The sequence below is a fragment of the Microtus pennsylvanicus genome, chromosome 8 (assembly GCF_037038515.1).
Source record: "Microtus pennsylvanicus isolate mMicPen1 chromosome 8, mMicPen1.hap1, whole genome shotgun sequence".
In the NCBI taxonomy this organism is placed as follows: domain Eukaryota; kingdom Metazoa; phylum Chordata; class Mammalia; order Rodentia; family Cricetidae; genus Microtus; species Microtus pennsylvanicus.
In genome coordinates this window covers 54411460-54422713 of record NC_134586.1, presented here as the reverse complement: position 1 = coordinate 54422713, position 11254 = coordinate 54411460, and the positions used below count along the sequence as shown (strand labels likewise).

At 47.0% G+C, this 11254-nt stretch overlaps 1 protein-coding gene across 4 annotated transcripts in view; it reads left to right on the top strand.

Moving 5' to 3' along the window:
- Positions 1 to 4689: 4689 nt before the first annotated feature.
- Positions 4690 to 11254, top strand: part of Nr2c2 (nuclear receptor subfamily 2 group C member 2) — a 62421-nt gene continuing 55856 nt past the window's right edge. The window contains exon 1 of one of the 4 annotated variants that reach the window (XM_075983454.1): positions 4690 to 4826. The gene's annotated coding sequence lies outside the window, so the exon portion shown is untranslated. Of the gene's footprint in view, positions 4827 to 5584; positions 5893 to 11254 lie in introns of those variants that run through there. The other 3 variants (XM_075983457.1, XM_075983455.1, XM_075983456.1) reach the window with 3 other exon arrangements.

Sequence of the window (11254 nt, the reverse complement as noted above, 5' to 3'; positions counted from 1 at the left end):
TAGGATTAACCTAAGGTCAGCAAGGAGATACAGATCTCCATTCCCCACACAAAGATAAGCAACTGTACTTCCACTTAGCAAGTTTTTTTCTATGGAAAAAAATATCAAGAGGCAGGGCTGGAGAGATGGCTCAGAGGTTAAGAGCACTGGCTATTCTTCCAAAGGCCCGAATTCAATTCCCAGCAACCATCTATAAGACCTGATGCCCTCTTCTGGTGAACAGGCATGCACGCAGACAGAAAACTGTATATATAATAAATAAATCTTACATACACAACAAAAGCTTTTTTAAAAAATCAAGAGGCTGAGGACCTTGTGGCTGAGAGCTTGGATGCCTCAGGCTAGAGTTGCATTGCTCACACAGGGCCGCAGTTGTTCCTCAGGCTGGAGCTGCAGTGCTCACAGAAAGCTGTTCTGTTCCTCCTGGCCCTTCGCTGATTTCCTAGTTAGACAACATTCAAGAAAGCAAAACCACTTCACGTCTACCGTCGCTCTGAGAGCTGGGGATCAGGGCCATGTACAGCTTTCTAAGAACATAATCTATTTTCCATTAGAATCTCAAGATTCATGCCTCCTCCACAAACTAACTCTGGCTCTAAGATATCTGAGCCAAATATAACTTGGGAATCTCCCCACTGCCACCTCTTCTGCAAGGTCTGGGAAGCTCAGGTCAAAACAATTCACGAAGGGCCTATACTTCCCATGCCCCCGTGTTCTGGAACCACCATCCACCTTCGGGACTTCAGTTTCCTTAAGAAAGGAGGCTGGCTATTCAAACAGACGTCGTGACTTGCCCAAGTAGCCTTGACAGGTCAACTCTGACAGCAACATGAAGGTGGGGGTAGTTTTCTTAGTCTTTAAGGGCAGAAATATCTATTAGTAAGTGCTTCACTTGCCAACACTTGACTTTGGGGAAGTCATCTCCCCTTCTTGGGCCTTGGCCTCTCCAGCTGTAAAAACAGACCAATACCATACGCTTCACAAGACTGTTGTAAGACAAAGTAGTATAAACATGCCAGGAACACGCAGTCTGCTATTCACACTGTCTATTCTAATTCCACATTCTTAACAATAAGCCTAACGACAACTACACGAGCTTCATGTTTATTTTGCAAGCATGTAATAATTATACAAGCAACATGAAGAGAGGCCTGATGAAATGATTGCTACATAGTAATAAAGCCTGAGCCATTACAGAAAACCTGACATTCCTACATGCTTATGAAAGGTGATTATTAAGCCTTCCCTCTAAGGAAATACAGACACTATCAGCTTTATGTTACAAAGAAAGGGAAAACATTTTCTTACTGCAGTATTGGGGTGGAGTACCTAGCACCCTTGCTAGGCAAGGCCCCAGTCACCGAGTTGCACTGTGGCCTGAAACTGCTGTCTATACTATCATAAAAGCAGTACACTGAAAAGCAGCATCTGCTCCTTAACAGTAACTTAATTTGATGTTCATTTAGTCAGGATTTTCAGTTAGAAATAGATGTAAAATAACATCGAATGTCAGTGTTCATTTCATGTTAGGTTCAACGATGAAACACCAGTTACAGTTCCTTCTCTAAAGGTCTCAGATCAGCCACTGACCACAAATTATATTGGTACCATGAAAAAGACCTGCTCAGGGGACCACTAAGTCAGAGAACCACTCACCCATAGAGTGTGCAGGGAGCCGGAAGACCCAGGCTCTTAACCCCAGCTGAGGACTATCACTGGACCGTTTCTCTGAGGTCCTTGGTAAAGATGGGACAGCATGGAGACCATTGTTGTGTCTCGAGCTGCTGCTGGACAGCCTCCATATTCACGCTACAGCATCACAGCTGAGAGACAGGGACAGGGTACATTTTCCAGGGCCCACAGTGTGGGTAGTCTCAGATAACCTTCACCCAAGAGTGCACAGTCTCACACACCACTCCCAAGTCCCAGTCCATGACAGAGCAATTCACTAAAATGTCAGAATTTAAAAAAAATCTCCTGAAACTACACTTTGAAAGGTTAAGCAGTTTTGCTTGGGGCTGAGGATGTACCTCAACTGGAAGGGTGCTTGCCTAGTATGCATTCAGCCCTGGGTTCCATCCTGTGCTAGTTTTTACGTCAACTTGACACAAGCTAGTGTCCTCTGAGAGAAAAGAACCTCAACTGAGAAAATACCTCTATAACACTGGGCTGGCAAGCATGTAGGGCATTTTCTTAATTAGTACTTGACATGGAAGGGCCTAGCCCATTGGGAGAGTGCCACCCGAGGCTGGTAGTCCTGAGTTCTATTAGAAAGCAGGCTGAGCAAGCCAGTAAGCAGCATTCCTGCAAGGCTTCTGCATCAGCTCCCGTCACTAATATCTTGCCGTTTGAGTTTCTACCCAGACCACCTTCAATGAGATTTATATTATAGAAGTGTAAGCAAAATAAAACTTTTCCTCCCCAAGTTGCTTTTGGAATTGGTGTTTCACCCCAGTAAGGGAAACCCTAGGACACACCCAAAGCATTACCTAAACTGGACTTGGTGGTACATTCCAGTATTTCAGAGATGGAGGGTCAGAAGTTCAAGGTTATCCTTAACTACACAGTGAGTTTCAAGGACATTTTAAAAATTTGTTTTACCTTATACATTTTGGCAATGAGATCATTGATTGAAGCCTGGGACACACCAGTGAGTTGAGACCAGCCCCCTCTCCCCCCAAAGGTTCTCTCTACATAACTCTGGCTGTCCTGGAACTGTGTAGAGCAGGCTGATCTTGAACTCAGAGATCAGCCTGCCTTTGTCTCCCAAGTGCTGGAACTAAAAGGGTGCACCATCACACCTTTTAATAGAGTTGTAAGCCAGCTAGAACATAGTGAGATCCTGTTTCTAAATAAAAGCACTACAAATTCAAATGTGGATGGTAACAGAAACCACCAAGTAAGCTTATAACCAATATAATCCTCCTTAGGAGGTGCCATTTTCTATGTGACCCTAAAATGTATTAAAATGTTACAAAGCCTTGCAGTAGCTAGCAAGCTAGCAAACTCGCTACTTGCTAACAATGTATCTGTGCAGATGTGTACATGTGCTATTTTCAAGAGAAAAGTTGTTATAATTTACCCAAAAAGCTACTTAATATTACTGCAAATGTGGCCACTCCACCAACTAGTAGCTTCAAAATGGCTGATAGGAGCCCTGATTTTGCTTACTGTGCATACATTATTAGTTTGGTTACGTAATGTAGATTCCATCCGGTTCCTATATTGAAGTGGCAGTTTAAGAATGGTGCATTTGCAGGGTGGTGGTGGCACTCAGGAGGCAGAAGCAGGCGATCTCTGTGAGTTTGAGGCATGCCTGCTCTCCTGAGTTAGTGCCAGGACAGTCTCCAAAGCTACACAGAGAAACCTTGTCTCGAAAAACCGAAAAAAAAAAAGGTGCATTTGCAGAGCCAGAATATTAACTGAAGAAAATGAAAACCATAAGCCAAGATAGGTGCATCCATTACGGTTTATTTGTAAACCTTGTACAATTGTAATGTTCCTCCCAAAACCTCACTTAATGTGAATTTTTACACTATATCTCTAAGTATTATTTAGCATTACAAACTTAAATTCTTGGAAAAGTATATACCAGAGCGTTCCATATTTACAAAGATTTGTATACAGACTTATATGTGGGCTACCTCAGGCATGTCACTGAGCTCTCTGGTTCACATGTCCTATAAATGAGGAAAACTTCCTTGCCATTTCATCAGATCCCGTGGAGGCTCCTTCTAAAGATCCAGGGTCTGTAGGGCACAGAGATACACCCCCACTTTTCTAGGTGAGTGGAGAACAGGGAAGTGCGTTTAAAACACACGACACCAAATAGAAATTCAATTAAGATTACGGCCAGAATACTCAGAGCTGGAGGCACCCTGATGAAAGCCCGTCCAACGCAACATTTGGTTAACCTATTATCTTGAGGCTTTTATTTCTAATGAGCAAGAAGGGGGAGGGGTGATCAGCTGATAGCGTGTCTACGATCTACACACAAGCAGGAATGGCTGAACATTTGCGGGCAGGCACCGAGGACCACCGGCACCTTCCCAAGCCCAATCAAAACTAACTTGGGAACTATAACCCAGAAGTTGTGAGATCAAGGGGCCAGAGGCGAAGGGGAGGGGCGCGGGACCCCTCCTCAAGGTCGCGTGCAAAGGTTGAGCAGCTATTTTAAAAACCCGGCCCGGGGCGTCAGCACACTTGCCTGGTCCCGCCAGAAGCTGGAGCATCCCGGGAGCTTTAAAACACAAAATCTCCCGTCCACCCGAAGCCGGTACCGGGAGCTCGGTGCCCTCCCCGGAAACTGCCCGCTCGCCACCTCCCGGCTCGGCGCCAGTCGCGGGCCGTTTCTTCAGTCGGCGAACGGGGCCTTGCGGGAGCCGCCGCACCTGCCCGGCCCAGGCCCGAGGCCCTCAGCTCCGGCGGCAGCCGCGGCGTTCCGGTGCACGCGCGCGCTCAGCCAATCGCGTGCTCGCCCGCCCCCCGCCGCCGCGGTGAGGCTGGCGCCGGGAAGAGGAAGAGGAACATTCGCCCTCCTCCTCCCAGCGCGCGGGCGGCGGCGGCAGCGGCACCGGGGTCACGAACTCTGACCTTTCACTGACAAAAACAATAACAAAGCGCGGTCCCTCCGCGACCCCGGCGGCGCCAGGGCCCGGCCGGCCGCCCCGCTCCGCACCGGCCCGCCGCGGCGTCCCGGCCGCCCGAGCCCCCCCAGGCTCCTGCCCTCCGGCGCCCGCCCGGCTCCGCGTCTTGCCCTCCGTGCCGGGGGCGCCCACCGCAGACACGGGACCTGCTCCGCGACTGCTGTGGCGCCAGAGCCTGAGGTAAGAGCAAGCCCGCGGGGCAGGGCCGCGGCGCGGCGGAGGGCGGGCCTGCGCCGCCATGGAGGCCGCGGAGGCCGAACGCGGCCTTTTACCTTTGCCACGGGGCGGTAGCGGCGGCGGCGGCGGCGGGCGCTTTGCATAGTGGGCCGGGCCGCGCCCTCCCCTCCGCTCTCTTCCACTCCCCTCCCCGCCCGCAGCCGAGCCCTGCGAGCCTCTGGCCTGACCGGGCCGGCCGCGCGCCGCGGGGGCGGAGGGGGGGAAATGTCCGCGGCCCCGCCTCACGCCTGGCCCTCCGCCAGCGCCGCCATCTTGTCCCCGCGGCGCCGGCCGGCCGGGTTCCCCTCGGCGCTCGCGCCTGGCCTGCCCCGCCGCCTTCTTCCTGTGCTTCCCCGCTCCTCACCCCGGCGCTCCCCGCCTGCCGTTGGCTGCCACCCTGGCCCAACCGCCGTTTTTTCCGGACTGGGAGGGTGGAGTGCAAGGGAGGGAGGCGTGGGCAGGGCACGACCTCCTGAGTGACGCCCGGGCTGGCCAATCGTCCCCCGACGGGAGGGTCGCGGCCCGCGGCGCCGCCCCGGGGCTGTGCTGGTTGGTCCGGGCGGGAGAGGGAGGTCCCCGGGGGCCGCCGGTGAGGGGCGTGCGGCCGGGCCAGCCTCGCGGGGGAAGGCGGTGGGGGCTCGGGCGGGGGAGCGGATGACGCTTTTTGAACCTATGGCGCGGCCCGGAGGGAAGACTCGTCGGCACGCGGAGGTTCTTCGGAGTTCGCGCTGGTCTCCCGCTTCTGCACGGAGTCCCTCTCGCGGGCTCGGTTTCAGTCGGAGAAATCGGGACGCCAGGCGCTTTTGCCAAGCCGCGCCTCTCTCCTCAGCATTGTTTGGGGGCCTGTTCTCAGAAAATGGAGTCCAGGCTCCTCTTCGAGCCGCAAAGTCATTTGCGAATGGTGGTGTTAGCTGCTTTTTCTTTTTATTGTGGTGCTGGGGCCGGCTCTACCATTGAGTAACATCCCTAGCTCTAAAATGGTGTTGTGGAAAAAATACGATATGGAACCGATCGGAGTGGAAAACTTGAGGTGATTCTCTTCTCCTTCGTTCCTTCAACACAGACGCACTTAGTTTTTGGCGCTGGGGATCCATCCGTATTTTCAGCTGGTCACGGAGCCATTCGCTCCCAGAGGGTTGGATGCTGGCGGGGGAGGGGAGGTTGCAAAGGCTCAGAGGGTAGTCCGTTCCACGGGAGAAACTGGATAATGTGCTGAAGGAGCATTAGTTTAGCCTGGAGGACCGGGAAGGCGGCCTTCTCTGGGAATCGAGTTCAGGAAAAGATCAGGGTTCCAGAGAGTGGGCTTGAACATGGGAAGGGAAGGCTTCGAACGTGAACGCCTGGCTTGGAGGGAGAGCCTCAAAAACCACTTTACTTTCAGATTTAAAGCCTTTGTCAGCTTTTTATGCCCCTTTGAAGCTGTCAGGTATCTGCTGAACTCCACTAATGCTGTAGCGCTAGGCCGGAGTACGAAGATGACTGAGCCATGAATCCCTAACTATGTTCCCCTTAGCCCATACACGTGAATTCTTTTCTTTCCAACTCTGGATGCACACAAAGTAGACTTTAACCATAGTGATTAATAGCTCAGTTTACTAAGCAGTATGATTTGGGGCAAGTTACTTAACTGTTTGAGCCTCAGTATTCTCATCTGTACAATAATAGAACCCTCCCTCCAGAATTGAGGGCTAAATGAGTTTATGTAAATAGTTTATAGTGCCTGGTGTATAGCATGTACTGAATATAAAACATGAAAGAGTAGTTATCCGTTCAGGACATTGGCATGTGTAGGAAGGAGCAAAAGCACTGGATTGAAGCACTGGGCTTTGACTCCTGTTTTCCGATAGTTGTTTAGTATCCAATACAAAAGTTTATTTAGGAAACTTTGGACCTAGTAGTAATAACAAAAATATGGTGTGCTTTATAATTTGCAAGTTACAGTAGTGGTAGAAGCCCTACTGATGCTTGTGGTTTTCTTAGCCTGGGGCCGCATAGTTCTCTGTGCTCTTGACACACTAGCCCACTATCTTCTTTGACGAGGTGGCTTACCGTCTGTCTTCTCCAGGCCTTTCACCCTGATATCAAATGCCTGCCCCTCATATTCCTTCCCCAGCCCTAGTCATGCAGATCTACGCCAGAGCATGCCTTTCTGGGGACATCCTTCTTGGTTCCCAATGCTGTTCTAGGACAGATTCTTTATATTGTGTTTTTTTTTCCTTTATAGCTTTTATCTCACTTTGCAATTACTCCCTTATGTGATTGCTTGATTAATGTCTAGCATCACAAGTACAGTATTAGCTTTAGGCAGACAGAATTATTTTGTAAATCATTATGCATCTAGTACTTAATGCCTGACACTTTTTGGCGAGTAAATTGTTAATTGATGATACTGCTGATAGCTAAGTGCTGCATGTTTAATTGGTGCTTTTTTAGGAATGGTTATTTGGCAGCTGGGATAGCACAAACAACAATAAAATGTCTGATCTACTTTGCAGGGAATTTGAATTGGACTTCAGTAGACATTCTTTTTACATTTTTATTTTTCCCAGAGATAAAATTGATTGATGACATGAAGTTATTGGAAACCCCATTTTAATTGTTTACCAAAGTGAAAAGCAAATTTACAAACTATGTCAGGCTTCCATTGGAAAATTTGATAATTGATAACTAAAATATTTGTATATAATATAACAGGAAGGGCTAGCTAGCATGCAAGAAGCCTCAAATTCCATTCCTAACACTGTATAAACCTGTTGTAGTGGTGTATATCTGTAACCCCAGCATTGGGAAGGTGCAGGCAGAATCAGAAGTTCAGTGGCATCCTTGGCTACACAAAGAGGTTGAGGCTAGCCTGGGCTATATAAGATCCTATGCCCCCCCCCAAAAGTACAAATATTTGAAATAAAACAACAGTGTCTTTTTAAATAATATTAGCAGCCACAGTTTTAATTCTTTTGGATGTTTCAAGAAACCGTTTAAGTTAAGCTAAGCAAACACTACCAAAAAAAGAGATTGTGGTAGGCTGTCCCAAAATGACTTGCAGCCCAGTTCATTCTGCATTGTGAATTTTAAGATTTTCCTGAATATTTATGGAGTGATAGAATATTCATGGAGTAAGGTGACCTCTTTTTTCCCCTCCCAAAACATGGTGACTTTTCCTTTTGGACTTTCTGTTTCCAAAAGCTGGAGATGTCAAAATCACAATGCAGTTGATACTGTAATATCAGATCTTTTGAGGATGCAGACACTTGCTTTATGTACACGTGTGAGAAAGGTCTTAGTTTCTGATATAGCAAGAACAGCCCATTTGAAGTTTAACCACTAAGGGGCATTTTAATAGGAGACACAGCTACCTAATATGAAGCTGCCATTTTCCCCCATTTACTTGGTATCTAACACCTTGTCAGCCTGTAGTCATTCATACCTTAAAGAAGAGACCCAGCCAGGTGTGGTGGTGTCCCAGGACCGATTCCCACACATAAAAGGCAGAGGCAGGCGTGTCTCTGAATTCTAGGCTAGCGTGCTCTACATAGTTCCAGGCCAGCTAGGGCTGCATAATGAGAGCTTTGTACTGAAGTTTGTGGTAGGGTCTATGTCTATAGTTTCTTCACTTTAAAAGAGTAATTCTAGGAATTTTGAGGGTTTTTTTTTGTTTTTTTTTTTTTTTTTTAATTCTGTTGTTTTGAGATTGTTGTTATACCTTGGCCCTTAGTGATACTCCTGAGCTGCTGGGACTATAGGCAGGTCTTGTGTGGGGAATTTTTTAATGTTGTCTTCAAGGAGCCAAGTGACCTGATGTGATAGAAGGAGTTTGGGCTGTGGCATCCAGAAACTTGATAAGTAGCCTTTTTGAGGTTTATATATTTGTACACTGGGAGAAAGGGAGCCAGCACTAAGATGGGAGAGAGTTGGGTGAGGAGCTGGCCTGTGTCTTGTTTGAGTGGCTCCACATATGAGAATTATCTTTGGGTATTTGTCTTGGAGTAGTCCTATGTGCCATTTTCTCCAGAGGTTGTTTTAAGCATCAGAGTGAAGACCAATATGGTTTCAATAAATACCAGCAGGGACCATCTGTGAAGGAGTGAGAAGTGAATGAGGGGACTGGAGTCAGTCTGGGCCATATAATTGAGTTCCAGGCCTGCAACCCTGGAAAAACAGAGTGGGAATTGGTGTTGAAGCTCATTGAAACCAGCCTCATATCTGACATAAATTCCTTCCATTTTAGTGTCTTGCTTTATCGCTGATTTCCTATTTATTTATTTAGAGACAGGGTTATTTATTTAGAGACTCTGGGCTGGTCTGAAACTCTCAGATCTTCTTGCCTCTGCCTCTCCAGTGCTGTGATCAAAGGTGTGTGTCATTATATCCCGGCTGACTGTTTTCTTCTGTGTGTGATCATCATCTGAAATTCATATTCCTGTTACACACGATAGGATTTTTTTTTTCTGAGACAGGTTTCTCAGTAGCTATGGAAGGAGTCCTGGAACTCGCTCAGCAGACCAGGCTGGCCTCAAACTCAGAGACCCGCCTGCCCCTGCCTTCCAAGTGCTGAGATTAAAGGCATGTGCCACCACCGCCTGGCAGTATAGGATTTTTTTTTAAAAAAAGAATTATGTATACAATGTCTTGCCTGCACATACACCCGAAGGCCAGAAGTAAATGAAAATAAATAAAAGGGCTTGGGAGTGAATGTCAGTGGTAGAATTTGTTCTTAGTGTTATGCCTAAGTCCCCTGAAGGCCAACAAGGAAAGCACCTTCAGTTTAATCAAGTTTGCAAACTTGGTCTTTCTGCATGTCCAGTGTATTGGAATAACCGGAGAGCCCCCGAGCTCAATTAGAATTGGGTTTTTTATAGTAGTAAAGGTGGGGGTGAGGAGTCTCCGAGGTTCAGGACCCCTGATTGGCTGACATTTGTCTAGGGTGTCCTGGTGAATGTGCGCTGGCAGGTGTTTCTATCTACAGAGCTTGGAATGCCAGGCATTTCCTTTGAATGGTCTGATCTTGGGTGGGGGTCGGGTTATCTTAGCTTGTGGTTCTTTCCTGCTATCAGGTATTGCTTCAGGGTAAACTCAGAGTCTCAGACCTCTTATTAAATTTATTGAGGACCGAGTTCTACTCTACCAGGTGATAATGGTTGGAAATAAAGATTTCCTTTGGGTGACCTGTCCATACTTAGCTTATCATGGCTGGCCCCCACATTTAGCACGTATGAAGACCTGAGCATACAGTCTCTAGTACCACAAATAAAAGGTAAGGTCTGATGGGCATGGTAGCTTACACCATTGATTCCAGCAGAGACAAGAGGATAATAGAGTTAGAGACAAGCTAGGACAAGATCTCAGTTACCATAAGGCATGAGTAAACACTGCTCATAAGAGCTCCAGACTAGAAACAAGCTGAAAACTCAAAAGCTGTAAATGAGTGGCTTGTGGTATAGTCATATGTTAGATTCCTAGTCAGTAAAGAAAATGGACTGAATGCTCATGATTTTCACAAAACAGTGATGAACAAGAGAAGTCAGACCTAAAGTATATTACATATAGTTCAAAAGCAAGCAAAAACCTTCCTTGATAATAGATATGAGGAGAACAAAGGAAAAGTTAGTGACAACAGGGGAGGTGCATCAGACTTCAGGCTGCTGGTACTTTTGTTTTCTGGTGTGATCATGTGTTCTGTTAGCAGACTGCCATCACAATGTTTACAGCTTGAACACTTCTGTATTTGTATGCTGTAGTTCAGTAAAATTTTTATTTAAAAGTTAAAGCCCTGTTTTACTTTTTATCTTCACAGTTTCTGCTCAGTGTAGATACCGTGTAGCTAAAATATTAAAAGTATGTTTGAATTCCTAAGAAATTGTGGTAGAGCTGGATCATAAATTCCTGATGGCAGTAATGAACTGTCACATTTAGGAATTGGTAGTTGTTTATATTCGTTATTAAATGTTCTAGCCTGTGAATGAAAGAGATTGGTTACTATTTCTGATTTACAGCCAGCGCTCTTAACAGCTGAGCCATCTCTTCAGCTCCCCCCCCCCCCATTTTGTGTCTTTCAGATGTTCATTAGATATTTTTTTAGTTAGGGTCTTACAACCTTATGCTTGCTGATCTTGAAGTCAGTATGTATGTAGATCAAGCTAGCTTCAGACTTAGAGATCTACCTGCCTCTGCCTCCTGGGTACTGGGTTCAAAGGCATGCACACTATGCCTGGCCCTGATTTGTTTTTAATTATTTGAGATTATACCCTAATTCAGCCCTTTCATTTTGCCCAACTTGCAGTTCAACAGTGTGAATTACAGTTGCCTCTTGACTTCTGTATAATGTACTTATAGTTCAATCTCAGGTAGATCTTAAGGTATGTTTCACAGCTTTAGTTTCTGCTGTCAGGTTTTTT